The sequence below is a fragment of the Gadus chalcogrammus genome, chromosome 12, assembly GCF_026213295.1.
Source record: "Gadus chalcogrammus isolate NIFS_2021 chromosome 12, NIFS_Gcha_1.0, whole genome shotgun sequence".
Classification (NCBI taxonomy): domain Eukaryota; kingdom Metazoa; phylum Chordata; class Actinopteri; order Gadiformes; family Gadidae; genus Gadus; species Gadus chalcogrammus.
In genome coordinates this window covers 9573027-9588102 of record NC_079423.1, presented here as the reverse complement: position 1 = coordinate 9588102, position 15076 = coordinate 9573027, and the positions used below count along the sequence as shown (strand labels likewise).

Sequence of the window (15076 nt, the reverse complement as noted above, 5' to 3'; positions counted from 1 at the left end):
GGCAGTAATTGATTCAGTAGGACTCCTTATCCATGTAAACGATCATTGTGACATCTGAATTCATTAATTATCTGAAATACACTGCGTGTGCGTGTGATGTTAAATGTTTGAACCAAGGTTAACGGTTAAAGTGTCAGAGAATGGGTGGTGATTATTTGACGTCTTCCCATGATCTGAAGTGAGCCTGCGTGTTTGTGTTGGTGAAAGTTTAAGAAATGTACAACTGTCGGTTCGGCTCTCTGGTGCTCCCTGCTGGCAGTATCACTATACTGTCCTCATGTTTCACAAAAACAGTTTTGAGAGACGTTGTCAGTTTTTGTATGTTGCTTAAATCCTCCAAAGCGGTTGGCAGTAAACATCAGGTCACGGTACGCCACGGAGTCAATGAGCTCGAGTTGAAAAAGAAAATGATTACAGCACCTGGTATTCCCAGGCGGTCTGCCATCCAAGTACTAACCAGGCCCGACCCTGCTTAGCTTCCGAGATCAGACGAGATCGGGCTTGTTCAGGGTGGTATGGCCGTAAGCAATTAGTGCACGCGCAAAACCAGGTTTTATACAGTAGCACATAAGGAGTGAGAAAGCTGCTGAGGCTCGACGTTACACTTTTACAAAAACAATCATTAGTTAGATATAAACGGCAGTAATTGATTCAGTAGGACTCCTTATCCATGTAAACGATCATTGTGACATCTGAATTCATTAATTATCTGAAATACACTGCGTGTGCGTGTGATGTTAAATGTTTGAACCAAGGTTAACGGTTAAAGTGTCAGAGAATGGGTGGTGATTTTTTGACGTCCTCCCATGATCTGAAGTGAGCGTGCGTGTTTGTGTTGGTGAAAGTTTAAGAAATGTACAACTGTCGGTTCAGCTCTCTGGTGCTCCCTGCTGGCAGTATCACTATACTGTCCTCATGTTTCACAAAAACAGTTTTGAGAGACGTTGTCAGTTTTTGTATGTTGCTTAAATCCTCCAAAGCGGTTGGCAGTAAACATCAGGGGCCTCATGTACTAAGACTTGCGTGGATTTCATACTGAAACTTGGCGTACGCCAAAACCCAGAAACTGTCTTACGCACAAATAAATTCAGATGTATCAAAGTGTGCGAACGCATGGATCCAAGCACGTTTCTTTTGTACATCTCGATCAACGTGGAATTGAGCGCACATGCCGAGGTGCCAAACTCCTCCCTGTCCACGCCCTCATTTAAATATGCAATTTCATTTAAATAGGCCTCTGGACCTGAGATTCACCTCTTAATCCGATCACCTGGCACCATGAACAGAGGCAAAAAACGAAACTTCACGGAGTCTGAGCTCGAGATTTTGCTCCACGAGGTAGAAATGCGCAAGCATATGCTATTGGAACCCTGTCAACAGGGATAAATGCAAAACAAAAGAGAAGTGAGTGGGAGTGTGTTTGCGAGGCCGTCAATGCAGTGGGGTCTCAGCAGCGCACACACTCTGAAATAAAAAAAAAGTGGTCAGACCTCAAGGTGGAGGTGAGGCGGAGGGTTTCTGCCCACCGCCGAAGCGTGACCGCAACAGATGGGGGGGACGGGAGTGGGGGAACTCTCCCCCTTCGATTTGAGAGTGGCCGCTTTTTTTCAAATTTATTAACTCCAAAATAATACATTAACCATGTATTTTAACAGAGAACAAATGCAATCGCTGCAAAACATAAAGGGACGCAGTGCCCAGAGATGAAGAACACATAGAACGTGTGCGCATACTCATGGAGCCATACTATTACGCATGGTTAACAAACCCATTTAATCAGTATCTGAACAACACCGCTGCTGGGTTAAGAATGTAACGTATTTGCTGCTATATTTGCGCTGCAACTGAATTCACAGGGCAAGGCGGCGTGGCTCGGCTTTGAATGCATTAATTATCTCATATTAATGCATTAATGCATATGAGGCCGGTCTGGACTCATATTAATCTCATATGATGATTCCGTCCCACACAGCTGGCATGGCTCGGCTCAGGGTGGACTGGCACACTCCTGACCGATCGGCCAGCTCCCGCTGGAAGGCCCCTGTTGCCAGGAACCCCAGCGTGGTCACTCAGCACCTGTGTGGGCACGGACAACCCATGGCTCCTGGCTGTGTGGCGCTCTAGGGCCGGCCGCAGCTCTGCGCACAGCTCCAGTAATACTGGCCTGGGGAAACGAAATCGGCTCATGAGCCAATCATCATCATTTGCGAGTAAGTCCTCGCGTTCCCTAAATATACGTTCCCTTCGGATTTGACCATTTGCGATGTCCTCTAACAACGCTAACGCAGCCATTTTTAAAACAATTTTCTTCATCCATTGCGCATGCTTTTATAGCCACCCATATAATTGCAAGGTGTGTTAATCGTTCATTAGTGTGTCTCTGATGTGCAAATCACTCTGATGAGTCATGGTTTTCACCTTTTTTCCCAGTTTCCCAGCGTCACCTCTAAGTGTCGCCAAAGGAACAATAGCTGTAGAAACGTACGTACGACAGCTCTGGAGCTGGCGTAGGGACCGCACATTTTTACGGTCATTTCACGTTTTGTACATCTGAACGTGAGCGTGGAAAAGGACGTACGCCACGTTTTTGTGCGTACGCAACCTTAGTACATGAGGCCCCAGGTCACGGTACGCCACGGAGTCAATGAGCTCGAGTTGAAAAAGAAATAGCTTACAGCACCTGGTATTCCCAGGCGGTCTCCCATCCAAGTACTAACCAGGCCTGACCCTGCTTAGCTTCCGAGATCAGACGAGATCGGGCGTGTTCAGGGTGGTATGGCCGTAAGCAAATAGTGCAGGCGCAAAACCAGGTTTTATACAGTAGCACATAAGGAGTGAGAAAGCTGCTGAGGCTCGACGTTACACTTTTACAAAAACAATCATTAGTTAGATATAAACGGCAGTAATTGATTCAGTAGGACTCCTTATCCATGTAAACTATCATTGTGACATCTGAATTCATTAATTATCTGAAATACACTGCGTGTGCGTGTGATGTTAAATGTTTGAACCAAGGTTAACGGTTAAAGTGTCAGAGAATGGGTGGTGATTTTTTGACGTCCTCCCATGATCTGAAGTGAGCGTGCGTGTTTGTGTTGGTGAAAGTTTAAGAAATGTACAACTGTCGTTTCAGCTCTCTGGTGCTCCCTGCTGGCAGTATCACTATACTGTCCTCATGTTTCACAAAAATAGTTTTGAGAGACGTTGTCAGTCTTTGTATGTTGCTTAAATCCTCCAAAGCGGTTGGCAGTAAACATCAGGTCACGGTAGGTCACGGTAGGCCACGGAGGCAATGAGCTCGAGTTGAAAAAGGAAAAGCTTACAGCACCTGGTATTCCCAGGCGGTCTCCCATCCAAGTACTAACCAGGCCCGACGCTGCTTAGCTTCCGAGATCAGACGAAATCGGGCGTGTTCAGGGTGGTATGGCCGTAAGCAATTAGTGCAGGCGCAAAACCAGGTTTTATACAGTAGGAGTGAGAAAGCTGCTGAGGCTCGACGTTACACTTTTACAAAAACAATCATTAGTTAGATATAAACGGCAGTAATTGATTCAGTAGGACTCCTTATCCATGTAAACGATCATTGTGACATCTGAATTCATTAATTATCTGAAATACACTGCGTGTGCGTGTGATGTTAAATGTTTGAACCAAGGTTAACGGTTAAAGTGTCAGAGAATGGGTGGTGATTTTTTGACGTCCTCCCATGATCTGAAGTGAGCGTGCGTGTTTGTGTTGGTGAAAGTTTAAGAAATGTACAACTGTCGGTTCAGCTCTCTGGTGCACCCTGCTGGCAGTATCACTATACTGTCCTCATGTTTCACAAAAACAGTTTTGAGAGACGTTGTCAGTTTTTGTATGTTGCTTAAATCCTCCAAAGCGGTTGGCAGTAAACATCAGGTCACGGTACGCCACGGAGTCAATGAGCTCGAGTTGAAAAAGAAACAGCTTACAGCACCTGGTATTCCCAGGCGGTCTCCCATCCAAGTACTAACCAGGCCCGACCCTGCTTAGCTTCCGAGATCAGACGAGATCGGGCGTGTTCAGGGTGGTGTGGCCGTAAGCAATTAGTGCAGGCGCAAAACCAGGTTTTATACAGTAGCACATAAGGAGTGAGAAAGCTGCTGAGGCTCGACGTTACACTTTTACAAAAACAATCATTAGTTAGATATAAACGGCAGTAATTGATTCAGTAGGACTCCTTATCCATGTAAACGATCATTGTGACATCTGAATTCATTAATTATCTGAAATACACTGCGTGTGCGTGTGATGTTAAATGTTTGAACCAAGGTTAACGGTTAAAGTGTCAGAGAATGGGTGGTGATTTTTTGACGTCCTCCCATGATCTGTGGGGTGTTCCACAAAGCCGGTTTTATCACATAACCGGGTAAGATAACCCAGGGTTTGCTGTAACCCTAGGTTTTCCGTTCCAAAAGGATCACGGTATGTTAGTTGCTATAGCAACATATGCTCTGAATCAAACCTGGTCGGACCAGGTTTTGCGCAGGTTAAGTTTGAAACATAACCCGGTTTTGGGTATTTCAACCGGCGTTCACCGCAGATTTCATGTGTTCACAATGGCATGCCCTTTTGATGAGAGAACTGCTGATATATCAGAGCGCAAATTATACGTGCAATCCACCGGGAGCGATTGATAAGACCACGGCTCGACATCTTGGCATATTGGATGACTTTTTGCTGGAGTGGAGATATAGATTCTCGCGCAAATCTTTAATATATTTAAATAGCCTTACATAGCCAACACTACCAATCGAGGACCTGGCCTCAGTTCACTCCAGACTATTTGCGTAGCCCTCCGTTTTTTCAAATGGTAGTTTTATCTAGGCTATAATGCTGGAGATGCTGAGCACATCACAGTCGTTTCAGATGACCCATCCAAGATTTGTATCGGCCTCCTATCATACAAAGAGCAATATTGTCTTAGTACTATGCCGAGAGGCATTTACAACATAAAGTATAAAATAGTCCTAACGGACTTGCATCCACTGGAGAATGTTCGATCGTAGCCGGCGGCTTCATTACAAGCACTGATCCATCTTGATCTGTGAAGTTGATGAATTGTCACTTTTAGGTTTTCTACCCAGTTACCAAAAAATAAACATTTGGAATAGTATGCGCTGTGGCAAGCACACGGTTTGCATGTGTTACTTCGAAGGCAAAAAAAATCTAAAATACAAGAAAACACAAAAACCTACATTCAACCAGTGTGGGGTATGGCCCATGACTCTCTGAGGTGGTAGGTAGGCCTACCTCCAGGTACCCCCTCCATGCCAGGGCGCCCTGAATTTATGTTTATTAACAGCTCCTCCACCGGGGATCAAGACAATTTGAGGGCCAGATCCAGTCTGCCGACTGTCGCCTTTTAACGATTGGCTTAAAAAAATGGCTTATTTAAATTTATACCAATACGATGGTGGGAAAAGCTTACCAGTTTGTATGTTTTTATACTTCATTTTTATACTTGATCCTCTGACCGCTTGGAAGCAATCGGAGTACATATTGTTTTAGAAGAAAGGGGTTATGTGGTAGGATCTTTAAGAATGCTTAACTGGGATATTTATATATTCATGGCTCAAATATTAAGGATCGTGCTTTTGACGTGTAACTAACGCATTTACGCGGTCAGCGATCCGCTGCCAGGCTTTGGTTCTCCGGGTTCCAGAGGTTTTAGCGTTCCCTTTTCTTGTGATAATGTCCTTCTCCTCGTCATAGCTCTCCAGGAGAACCTGGAGTTCCATTTCATTTAAATAAGCGGCCCGTTTCGGCCATATCGATCAGGGTTTCCATGATCCATACATCACGTCTTTTTAAGTTTGGCGTGGACGCGCACAACCCTGTGTTAACCAACCCCGAGTTGATTGAACTAATGCATAACCGCTGCTGTGGAACCGAAAAACTCTGGGTTGGTCGGCACAGGGTCAATCAACCTAGAGTTTCAGCGTTAACTCGTGTTTGTTAAACCTCCGTTCGTGAACACCCCTCTGAAGTGAGCGTGCGTGTTTGTGTTGGTGAAAGTTTAAGAAATGTACAACTGTCGGTTCAGCTCTCTGGTGCTCCCTGCTGGCAGTATCACTATACTGTCCTCATGTTTCACAAAAATAGTTTTGAGAGACGTTGTCAGTTTTGTATGTTGCTTAAATCCTCCAAAGCGGTTGGCAGTAAACATCAGGTCACGGTACGCCACGGTAGGCCACGGAGTCAATGAGCTCGAGTTGAAAAAGAAAAAGCTTACAGCACCTGGTATTCCCAGGCGGTCTCCCATCCAAGTACTAACCAGGCCCGACCCTGCTTAGCTTCCGAGATCAGACGAGATCGGGCGTGTTCAGGGTGGTATGGCCGTAAGCAATTAGTGCAGGCGCAAAACCAGGTTTTATACAGTAGCACATAAGGAGTGAGAAAGCTGCTGAGGCTCGACGTTACACTTTTACAAAAACAATCATTAGTTAGATATAAACGGCAGTAATTGATTCAGTAGGACTCCTTATCCATGTAAACGATCATTGTGACATCTGAATTCATTAATTATCTGAAATACACTGCGTGTGCGTGTGATGTTAAATGTTTGAACCAAGGTTAACGGTTAAAGTGTCAGAGAATGGGTGGTGATTTTTTGACGTCCTCCCATGATCTGAAGTGAGCGTGCGTGTTTGTGTTGGTGAAAGTTTAAGAAATGTACAACTGTCGGTTCAGCTCTCTGGTGCTCCCTGCTGGCAGTATCACTATACTGTCCTCATGTTTCACAAAAATAGTTTTGAGAGACGTTGTCAGTTTTTGTATGTTGCTTAAATCCTCCAAAGCGGTTGGCAGTAAACATCAGGTCACGGTACGCCACGGTAGGCCACGGAGGCAATGAGCTCGAGTTGAAAAAGAAAAAGCTTACAGCACCTGGTATTCCCAGGCGGTCTCCCATCCAAGTACTAACCAGGCCCGACCCTGCTTAGCTTCCGAGATCAGACGAGATCGGGCGTGTTCAGGGTGGTATGGCCGTAAGCAATTAGTGCAGGCGCAAAACCAGGTTTTATACAGTAGCACATAAGGAGTGAGAAAGCTGCTGAGGCTCGACGTTACACTTTTACAAAAACAATCATTAGTTAGATATAAACGGCAGTAATTGATTCAGTAGGACTCCTTATCCATGTAAACGATCATTGTGACATCTGAATTCATTAATTATCTGAAATACACTGCGTGTGCGTGTGATGTTAAATGTTTGAACCAAGGTTAACGGTTAAAGTGTCAGAGAATGGGTGGTGATTTTTTGACGTCCTCCCATGATCTGAAGTGAGCGTGCGTGTTTGTGTTGGTGAAAGTTTAAGAAATGTACAACTGTCGGTTCAGCTCTCTGGTGCTCCCTGCTGGCAGTATCACTATACTGTCCTCATGTTTCACAAAAATAGTTTTGAGAGACGTTGTCAGTTTTTGTATGTTGCTTAAATCCTCCAAAGCGGTTGGCAGTAAACATCAGGTCACGGTACGCCACGGTAGGCCACGGAGTCAATGAGCTCGAGTTGAAAAAGAAAAAGCTTACAGCACCTGGTATTCCCAGGCGGTCTCCCATCCAAGTACTAACCAGGCCCGACCCTGCTTAGCTTCCGAGATCAGACGAGATCGGGCGTGTTCAGGGTGGTATGGCCGTAAGCAATTAGTGCAGGCGCAAAACCAGGTTTTATACAGTAGCACATAAGGAGTGAGAAAGCTGCTGAGGCTCGACGTTACACTCTTACAAAAACAATCATTAGTTAGATATAAACGGCAGTAATTGATTCAGTAGGACTCCTTATCCATGTAAACGATCATTGTGACATCTGAATTCATTAATTATCTGAAATACACTGCGTGTGCGTGTGATGTTAAATGTTTGAACCAAGGTTAACGGTTAAAGTGTCAGAGAATGGGTGGTGATTTTTTGACGTCCTCCCATGATCTGAAGTGAGCGTGCGTGTTTGTGTTGGTGAAAGTTTAAGAAATGTACAACTGTCGGTTCAGCTCTCTGGTGCTCCCTGCTGGCAGTATCACTATACTGTCCTCATGTTTCACAAAAATAGTTTTGAGAGACGTTGTCAGTTTTTGTATGTTGCTTAAATCCTCCAAAGCGGTTGGCAGTAAACATCAGGTCACGGTACGCCACGGTAGGCCACGGAGGCAATGAGCTCGAGTTGAAAAAGAAAAAGCTTACAGCACCTGGTATTCCCAGGCGGTCTCCCATCCAAGTACTAACCAGGCCCGACCCTGCTTAGCTTCCGAGATCAGACGAGATCGGGCGTGTTCAGGGTGGTATGGCCGTAAGCAATTAGTGCAGGCGCAAAACCAGGTTTTATACAGTAGCACATAAGGAGTGAGAAAGCTGCTGAGGCTCGACGTTACACTTTACAAAAACAATCATTAGTTAGATATAAACGGCAGTAATTGATTCAGTAGGACTCCTTATCCATGTAAACGATCATTGTGACATCTGAATTCATTAATTATCTGAAATACACTGCGTGTGCGTGTGATGTTAAATGTTTGAACCAAGGTTAACGGTTAAAGTGTCAGAGAATGGGTGGTGATTTTTTGACGTCCTCCCATGATCTGAAGTGAGCGTGCGTGTTTGTGTTGGTGAAAGTTTAAGAAATGTACAACTGTCGGTTCAGCTCTCTGGTGCTCCCTGCTGGCAGTATCACTATACTGTCCTCATGTTTCACAAAAATAGTTTTGAGAGACGTTGTCAGTTTTTGTATGTTGCTTAAATCCTCCAAAGCGGTTGGCAGTAAACATCAGGTCACGGTACGCCACGGTAGGCCACGGAGTCAATGAGCTCGAGTTGAAAAAGAAAAAGCTTACAGCACCTGGTATTCCCAGGCGGTCTCCCATCCAAGTACTAACCAGGCCCGACCCTGCTTAGCTTCCGAGATCAGACGAGATCGGGCGTGTTCAGGGTGGTATGGCCGTAAGCAATTAGTGCAGGCGCAAAACCAGGTTTTATACAGTAGCACATAAGGAGTGAGAAAGCTGCTGAGGCTCGACGTTACACTCTTACAAAAACAATCATTAGTTAGATATAAACGGCAGTAATTGATTCAGTAGGACTCCTTATCCATGTAAACGATCATTGTGACATCTGAATTCATTAATTATCTGAAATACACTGCGTGTGCGTGTGATGTTAAATGTTTGAACCAAGGTTAACGGTTAAAGTGTCAGAGAATGGGTGGTGATTTTTTGACGTCCTCCCATGATCTGAAGTGAGCGTGCGTGTTTGTGTTGGTGAAAGTTTAAGAAATGTACAACTGTCGTTTCAGCTCTCTGGTGCTCCCTGCTGGCAGTATCACTATACTGTCCTCATGTTTCACAAAAATAGTTTTGAGAGACGTTGTCAGTTTTTGTATGTTGCTTAAATCCTCCAAAGCGGTTGGCAGTAAACATCAGGTCACGGTACGCCACGGTAGGCCACGGAGTCAATGAGCTCGAGTTGAAAAAGAAAAAGCTTACAGCACCTGGTATTCCCAGGCGGTCTCCCATCCAAGTACTAACCAGGCCCGACCCTGCTTAGCTTCCGAGATCAGACGAGATCGGGCGTGTTCAGGGTGGTATGGCCGTAAGCAATTAGTGCAGGCGCAAAACCAGGTTTTATACAGTAGCACATAAGGAGTGAGAAAGCTGCTGAGGCTCGACGTTACACTTTTACAAAAACAATCATTAGTTAGATATAAACGGCAGTAATTGATTCAGTAGGACTCCTTATCCATGTAAACGATCATTGTGACATCTGAATTCATTAATTATCTGAAATACACTGCGTGTGCGTGTGATGTTAAATGTTTGAACCAAGGTTAACGGTTAAAGTGTCAGAGAATGGGTGGTGATTTTTTGACGTCCTCCCATGATCTGAAGTGAGCGTGCGTGTTTGTGTTGGTGAAAGTTTAAGAAATGTACAACTGTCGGTTCAGCTCTCTGGTGCTCCCTGCTGGCAGTATCACTATACTGTCCTCATGTTTCACAAAAATAGTTTTGAGAGACGTTGTCAGTTTTTGTATGTTGCTTAAATCCTCCAAAGCGGTTGGCAGTAAACATCAGGTCACGGTACGCCACGGGCCACGGAGTCAATGAGCTCGAGTTGAAAAAGAAAAAGCTTACAGCACCTGGTATTCCCAGGCGGTCTCCCATCCAAGTACTAACCAGGCCCGACCCTGCTTAGCTTCCGAGATCAGACGAGATCGGGCGTGTTCAGGGTGGTATGGCCGTAAGCAATTAGTGCAGGCGCAAAACCAGGTTTTATACAGTAGCACATAAGGAGTGAGAAAGCTGCTGAGGCTCGACGTTACACTCTTACAAAAACAATCATTAGTTAGATATAAACGGCAGTAATTGATTCAGTAGGACTCCTTATCCATGTAAACGATCATTGTGACATCTGAATTCATTAATTATCTGAAATACACTGCGTGTGCGTGTGATGTTAAATGTTTGAACCAAGGTTAACGGTTAAAGTGTCAGAGAATGGGTGGTGATTTTTTGACGTCCTCCCATGATCTGAAGTGAGCGTGCGTGTTTGTGTTGGTGAAAGTTTAAGAAATGTACAACTGTCGGTTCAGCTCTCTGGTGCTCCCTGCTGGCAGTATCACTATACTGTCCTCATGTTTCACAAAAATAGTTTTGAGAGACGTTGTCAGTTTTTGTATGTTGCTTAAATCCTCCAAAGCGGTTGGCAGTAAACATCAGGTCACGGTACGCCACGGTAGGCCACGGAGTCAATGAGCTCGAGTTGAAAAAGAAAAAGCTTACAGCACCTGGTATTCCCAGGCGGTCTCCCATCCAAGTACTAACCAGGCCCGACCCTGCTTAGCTTCCGAGATCAGACGAGATCGGGCGTGTTCAGGGTGGTATGGCCGTAAGCAATTAGTGCAGGCGCAAAACCAGGTTTTATACAGTAGCACATAAGGAGTGAGAAAGCTGCTGAGGCTCGACGTTACACTTTTACAAAAACAATCATTAGTTAGATATAAACGGCAGTAATTGATTCAGTAGGACTCCTTATCCATGTAAACGATCATTGTGACATCTGAATTCATTAATTATCTGAAATACACTGCGTGTGCGTGTGATGTTAAATGTTTGAACCAAGGTTAACGGTTAAAGTGTCAGAGAATGGGTGGTGATTTTTTGACGTCCTCCCATGATCTGAAGTGAGCGTGCGTGTTTGTGTTGGTGAAAGTTTAAGAAATGTACAACTGTCGTTTCAGCTCTCTGGTGCTCCCTGCTGGCAGTATCACTATACTGTCCTCATGTTTCACAAAAATAGTTTTGAGAGACGTTGTCAGTTTTTGTATGTTGCTTAAATCCTCCAAAGCGGTTGGCAGTAAACATCAGGTCACGGTACGCCACGGTAGGCCACGGAGTCAATGAGCTCGAGTTGAAAAAGAAAAGCTTACAGCACCTGGTATTCCCAGGCGGTCTCCCATCCAAGTACTAACCAGGCCCGACCCTGCTTAGCTTCCGAGATCAGACGAGATCGGGCGTGTTCAGGGTGGTATGGCCGTAAGCAATTAGTGCAGGCGCAAAACCAGGTTTTATACAGTAGCACATAAGGAGTGAGAAAGCTGCTGAGGCTCGACGTTACACTTTTACAAAAACAATCATTAGTTAGATATAAACGGCAGTAATTGATTCAGTAGGACTCCTTATCCATGTAAACGATCATTGTGACATCTGAATTCATTAATTATCTGAAATACACTGCGTGTGCGTGTGATGTTAAATGTTTGAACCAAGGTTAACGGTTAAAGTGTCAGAGAATGGGTGGTGATTTTTTGACGTCCTCCCATGATCTGAAGTGAGCGTGCGTGTTTGTGTTGGTGAAAGTTTAAGAAATGTACAACTGTCGGTTCAGCTCTCTGGTGCTCCCTGCTGGCAGTATCACTATACTGTCCTCATGTTTCACAAAAATAGTTTTGAGAGACGTTGTCAGTTTTTGTATGTTGCTTAAATCCTCCAAAGCGGTTGGCAGTAAACATCAGGTCACGGTACCACGGTAGGCCACGGAGTCAATGAGCTCGAGTTGAAAAAGAAAAAGCTTACAGCACCTGGTATTCCCAGGCGGTCTCCCATCCAAGTACTAACCAGGCCCGACCCTGCTTAGCTTCCGAGATCAGACGAGATCGGGCGTGTTCAGGGTGGTATGGCCGTAAGCAATTAGTGCAGGCGCAAAACCAGGTTTTATACAGTAGCACATAAGGAGTGAGAAAGCTGCTGAGGCTCGACGTTACACTTTTACAAAAACAATCATTAGTTAGATATAAACGGCAGTAATTGATTCAGTAGGACTCCTTATCCATGTAAACGATCATTGTGACATCTGAATTCATTAATTATCTGAAATACACTGCGTGTGCGTGTGATGTTAAATGTTTGAACCAAGGTTAACGGTTAAAGTGTCAGAGAATGGGTGGTGATTTTTTGACGTCCTCCCATGATCTGAAGTGAGCGTGCGTGTTTGTGTTGGTGAAAGTTTAAGAAATGTACAACTGTCGGTTCAGCTCTCTGGTGCTCCCTGCTGGCAGTATCACTATACTGTCCTCATGTTTCACAAAAATAGTTTTGAGAGACGTTGTCAGTTTTTGTATGTTGCTTAAATCCTCCAAAGCGGTTGGCAGTAAACATCAGGTCACGGTACGCCACGGTAGGCCACGGAGGCAATGAGCTCGAGTTGAAAAAGAAAAAGCTTACAGCACCTGGTATTCCCAGGCGGTCTCCCATCCAAGTACTAACCAGGCCCGACCCTGCTTAGCTTCCGAGATCAGACGAGATCGGGCGTGTTCAGGGTGGTATGGCCGTAAGCAATTAGTGCAGGCGCAAAACCAGGTTTTATACAGTAGCACATAAGGAGTGAGAAAGCTGCTGAGGCTCGACGTTACACTTTTACAAAAACAATCATTAGTTAGATATAAACGGCAGTAATTGATTCAGTAGGACTCCTTATCCATGTAAACGATCATTGTGACATCTGAATTCATTAATTATCTGAAATACACTGCGTGTGCGTGTGATGTTAAATGTTTGAACCAAGGTTAACGGTTAAAGTGTCAGAGAATGGGTGGTGATTTTTTGACGTCCTCCCATGATCTGAAGTGAGCGTGCGTGTTTGTGTTGGTGAAAGTTTAAGAAATGTACAACTGTCGGTTCAGCTCTCTGGTGCTCCCTGCTGGCAGTATCACTATACTGTCCTCATGTTTCACAAAAATAGTTTTGAGAGACGTTGTCAGTTTTTGTATGTTGCTTAAATCCTCCAAAGCGGTTGGCAGTAAACATCAGGTCACGGTACGCCACGGTAGGCCACGGAGTCAATGAGCTCGAGTTGAAAAAGAAAAAGCTTACAGCACCTGGTATTCCCAGGCGGTCTCCCATCCAAGTACTAACCAGGCCCGACCCTGCTTAGCTTCCGAGATCAGACGAGATCGGGCGTGTTCAGGGTGGTATGGCCGTAAGCAATTAGTGCAGGCGCAAAACCAGGTTTTATACAGTAGCACATAAGGAGTGAGAAAGCTGCTGAGGCTCGACGTTACACTTTTACAAAAACAATCATTAGTTAGATATAAACGGCAGTAATTGATTCAGTAGGACTCCTTATCCATGTAAACGATCATTGTGACATCTGAATTCATTAATTATCTGAAATACACTGCGTGTGCGTGTGATGTTAAATGTTTGAACCAAGGTTAACGGTTAAAGTGTCAGAGAATGGGTGGTGATTTTTTGACGTCCTCCCATGATCTGAAGTGAGCGTGCGTGTTTGTGTTGGTGAAAGTTTAAGAAATGTACAACTGTCGGTTCAGCTCTCTGGTGCTCCCTGCTGGCAGTATCACTATACTGTCCTCATGTTTCACAAAAATAGTTTTGAGAGACGTTGTCAGTTTTTGTATGTTGCTTAAATCCTCCAAAGCGGTTGGCAGTAAACATCAGGTCACGGTACGCCACGGTAGGCCACGGAGTCAATGAGCTCGAGTTGAAAAAGAAAAAGCTTACAGCACCTGGTATTCCCAGGCGGTCTCCCATCCAAGTACTAACCAGGCCCGACCCTGCTTAGCTTCCGAGATCAGACGAGATCGGGCGTGTTCAGGGTGGTATGGCCGTAAGCAATTAGTGCAGGCGCAAAACCAGGTTTTATACAGTAGCACATAAGGAGTGAGAAAGCTGCTGAGGCTCGACGTTACACTCTTACAAAAACAATCATTAGTTAGATATAAACGGCAGTAATTGATTCAGTAGGACTCCTTATCCATGTAAACGATCATTGTGACATCTGAATTCATTAATTATCTGAAATACACTGCGTGTGCGTGTGATGTTAAATGTTTGAACCAAGGTTAACGGTTAAAGTGTCAGAGAATGGGTGGTGATTTTTTGACGTCCTCCCATGATCTGAAGTGAGCGTGCGTGTTTGTGTTGGTGAAAGTTTAAGAAATGTACAACTGTCGGTTCAGCTCTCTGGTGCTCCCTGCTGGCAGTATCACTATACTGTCCTCATGTTTCACAAAAATAGTTTTGAGAGACGTTGTCAGTTTTTGTATGTTGCTTAAATCCTCCAAAGCGGTTGGCAGTAAACATCAGGTCACGGTACGCCACGGTAGGCCACGGAGTCAATGAGCTCGAGTTGAAAAAGAAAAAGCTTACAGCACCTGGTATTCCCAGGCGGTCTCCCATCCAAGTACTAACCAGGCCCGACCCTGCTTAGCTTCCGAGATCAGACGAGATCGGGCGTGTTCAGGGTGGTATGGCCGTAAGCAATTAGTGCAGGCGCAAAACCAGGTTTTATACAGTAGCACATAAGGAGTGAGAAAGCTGCTGAGGCTCGACGTTACACTTTTACAAAAACAATCATTAGTTAGATATAAACGGCAGTAATTGATTCAGTAGGACTCCTTATCCATGTAAACGATCATTGTGACATCTGAATTCATTAATTATCTGAAATACACTGCGTGTGCGTGTGATGTTAAATGTTTGAACCAAGGTTAACGGTTAAAGTGTCAGAGAATGGGTGGTGATTTTTTGACGTCCTCCCATGATCTGAAGT

General features: G+C 44.7%; 18 non-coding genes across 18 annotated transcripts; all 18 read right to left on the bottom strand.

The window, feature by feature from the left end:
- Positions 1-408: 408 nt before the first annotated feature.
- Positions 409-527, bottom strand: LOC130395049 (5S ribosomal RNA). Its single transcript, XR_008898149.1, has one exon. It is a non-coding gene; the product is annotated as a 5S ribosomal RNA (ribosomal RNA).
- Positions 528-2668: 2141 nt separating this feature from the next.
- LOC130400510 (5S ribosomal RNA) lies at positions 2669-2787 on the bottom strand. The gene has a single exon (XR_008902992.1). It is a non-coding gene; the product is annotated as a 5S ribosomal RNA (ribosomal RNA).
- Positions 2788-3316: 529 nt separating this feature from the next.
- Positions 3317-3435, bottom strand: LOC130394102 (5S ribosomal RNA). Its single transcript, XR_008897293.1, has one exon. It is a non-coding gene; the product is annotated as a 5S ribosomal RNA (ribosomal RNA).
- Positions 3436-3946: 511 nt separating this feature from the next.
- LOC130400015 (5S ribosomal RNA) lies at positions 3947-4065 on the bottom strand. Its single transcript, XR_008902502.1, has one exon. It is a non-coding gene; the product is annotated as a 5S ribosomal RNA (ribosomal RNA).
- Positions 4066-6249: 2184 nt separating this feature from the next.
- On the bottom strand, positions 6250-6368 carry LOC130397847 (5S ribosomal RNA). Its single transcript, XR_008900431.1, has one exon. It is a non-coding gene; the product is annotated as a 5S ribosomal RNA (ribosomal RNA).
- A 529-nt stretch (positions 6369-6897) lies between these two features.
- On the bottom strand, positions 6898-7016 carry LOC130397846 (5S ribosomal RNA). Its single transcript, XR_008900430.1, has one exon. It is a non-coding gene; the product is annotated as a 5S ribosomal RNA (ribosomal RNA).
- A 529-nt stretch (positions 7017-7545) lies between these two features.
- Positions 7546-7664, bottom strand: LOC130397845 (5S ribosomal RNA). The gene has a single exon (XR_008900429.1). It is a non-coding gene; the product is annotated as a 5S ribosomal RNA (ribosomal RNA).
- Positions 7665-8193: 529 nt separating this feature from the next.
- Positions 8194-8312, bottom strand: LOC130397844 (5S ribosomal RNA). Its single transcript, XR_008900428.1, has one exon. It is a non-coding gene; the product is annotated as a 5S ribosomal RNA (ribosomal RNA).
- Positions 8313-8840: 528 nt separating this feature from the next.
- LOC130397843 (5S ribosomal RNA) lies at positions 8841-8959 on the bottom strand. Its single transcript, XR_008900427.1, has one exon. It is a non-coding gene; the product is annotated as a 5S ribosomal RNA (ribosomal RNA).
- Positions 8960-9488: 529 nt separating this feature from the next.
- On the bottom strand, positions 9489-9607 carry LOC130397842 (5S ribosomal RNA). Its single transcript, XR_008900426.1, has one exon. It is a non-coding gene; the product is annotated as a 5S ribosomal RNA (ribosomal RNA).
- Positions 9608-10133: 526 nt separating this feature from the next.
- LOC130397841 (5S ribosomal RNA) lies at positions 10134-10252 on the bottom strand. The gene has a single exon (XR_008900425.1). It is a non-coding gene; the product is annotated as a 5S ribosomal RNA (ribosomal RNA).
- Positions 10253-10781: 529 nt separating this feature from the next.
- On the bottom strand, positions 10782-10900 carry LOC130397840 (5S ribosomal RNA). The gene has a single exon (XR_008900424.1). It is a non-coding gene; the product is annotated as a 5S ribosomal RNA (ribosomal RNA).
- Positions 10901-11428: 528 nt separating this feature from the next.
- On the bottom strand, positions 11429-11547 carry LOC130397839 (5S ribosomal RNA). Its single transcript, XR_008900423.1, has one exon. It is a non-coding gene; the product is annotated as a 5S ribosomal RNA (ribosomal RNA).
- Positions 11548-12074: 527 nt separating this feature from the next.
- Positions 12075-12193, bottom strand: LOC130397837 (5S ribosomal RNA). The gene has a single exon (XR_008900421.1). It is a non-coding gene; the product is annotated as a 5S ribosomal RNA (ribosomal RNA).
- A 529-nt stretch (positions 12194-12722) lies between these two features.
- On the bottom strand, positions 12723-12841 carry LOC130397836 (5S ribosomal RNA). Its single transcript, XR_008900420.1, has one exon. It is a non-coding gene; the product is annotated as a 5S ribosomal RNA (ribosomal RNA).
- A 529-nt stretch (positions 12842-13370) lies between these two features.
- On the bottom strand, positions 13371-13489 carry LOC130397835 (5S ribosomal RNA). Its single transcript, XR_008900419.1, has one exon. It is a non-coding gene; the product is annotated as a 5S ribosomal RNA (ribosomal RNA).
- Positions 13490-14018: 529 nt separating this feature from the next.
- LOC130397834 (5S ribosomal RNA) lies at positions 14019-14137 on the bottom strand. Its single transcript, XR_008900418.1, has one exon. It is a non-coding gene; the product is annotated as a 5S ribosomal RNA (ribosomal RNA).
- Positions 14138-14666: 529 nt separating this feature from the next.
- LOC130397833 (5S ribosomal RNA) lies at positions 14667-14785 on the bottom strand. The gene has a single exon (XR_008900417.1). It is a non-coding gene; the product is annotated as a 5S ribosomal RNA (ribosomal RNA).
- Between the last annotated feature and the right edge of the window lie 291 nt (positions 14786-15076).